Consider the following 1,575-nt stretch of genomic DNA (forward strand, 5'->3'; position numbering starts at 1 on the left):
AAAAAAAAAAAAAAATTAAAAAATTAAAAAATAGAATAAAATTAGCCGGGCGCGGTGGCAGGTGCCTGTAGTCCCAGCTACTCGGGAGGCTGAGGCAGGAGAGTGGCATGAACCAGGGAGGTGGCACTTGCAGTGAGCCGAGATCACGCCACTGCACTCCAGCCTGGGTGACAGAGCGAGACTTTGTCAAAAAAAAAAAAAAAAAAAATTTCTCAGCCCCAAGACCTGAAGCTCACCCCTGGGATAGGGCACCCTGTTAATACTGTGGCAGGAAAAGGGAAGTGAGCACCAGCCGCCATGGGCACCAAAACGACACCATTTATTCCGACGTCTGCGTCTGTAGTTTTATTCCGTATCTGGCTGGGGGAGGGTGGTCTCTGGGGTGGATGGAGTGAGGGTGAAGGGGACAGGGATGGTCCCTGCTCCCACCTCCCAAACCCACCTGGGAAGCTGCATGGCTGGGCTGCTGGGACATCCTGAGCCCTGGGGGAGACACAGGTGTGGGTGTCTGGGCTTCATCTTGCAGGTACAAGGGGATACATTCCATCAAGCAGATCCTGGTTTCATGGAGTCCTTCGAGGGCTCGGCTGGGAGGTCCCTCTCCTGGGGGCTCCAAGAGCTGGACCCAGTGGTTTCTGGATCAAGGACGAGTCCTGGGAGCTTCAGGCTTCGGCGGTGACAGTGTTAATTGCACTTGTTCGATTTTCTGGCAGAAGCCAGGAGAGACGGGGACAGCGTCCTTCTCTTCGGTGACCATCCCAGGCACCCAGAGGTGACCAGACTTCTGTGTGGTCTGGGACAATGCAGGGCTCAGGCGGGAAGGGCCACCGTCGTGAAAGGCCACTGACAATTCTGGTGAGGAGTAGGGTGGCGGGGGTTCCGTCAGGGAGAGGAGGTGGCTGCCTTTGCTCAGTGCCCTGCTCTCACCTTCCAAGGGTCTAGGGGACACAGAGCTCATGGATTTTGGTCCTGCAGCCCCAGGGGCCACACAGAAAAAGGGGTTCAACTGGAAGTCTGCAGCATCTGCGAAAGGCCAATTCTAGAAGAACTGGAAGATTCCAGACCGGGGGAGAGGCATCCAGGCACAGAAGAGTCCTGCCTGGGTTGGTCAGAAGGAAAGAGGACATCATGCCGAGGAGGCAGAGGGCTCACTATGTTATTGATTTAAAAATTCTTTAGGCCGGGTGCAGTGGCTCATGCCTGTAATCCCAGCACTTTTGGAGGACAAGGTGGGCGGATCACCTGAAGTCAGGAGTTTTCAGACCAGCCTGGCCAACATGGTGAAACCTCATCTCTACTAAAAGTACAGTAATTAGGCTGGGCGTGGTGGCTCACACCTGTCATCCCAGCACTTTGGGAGGCCAAAACGGGAAGATCACGAGGTCAGGAGATCAAGACTATCCTGGCTAACACGGTGAAACCCCATCTCTACTAAAAATACAAAAAATTAGCCGGGCGTGGTGGCACACACCTGTAGTCCCAGCTACTTGGGAGGCTGAGGCAGGAGAATGGTGTGAACCCGGGAGGCAGAGCTTGCAGTGAGTGGAGATTGCACCACTGCACTCCAGCCTGGGC

Source organism: Mandrillus leucophaeus, unplaced genomic scaffold (genome assembly GCF_000951045.1).
Source record: "Mandrillus leucophaeus isolate KB7577 unplaced genomic scaffold, Mleu.le_1.0 Scaffold54, whole genome shotgun sequence".
In the NCBI taxonomy this organism is placed as follows: domain Eukaryota; kingdom Metazoa; phylum Chordata; class Mammalia; order Primates; family Cercopithecidae; genus Mandrillus; species Mandrillus leucophaeus.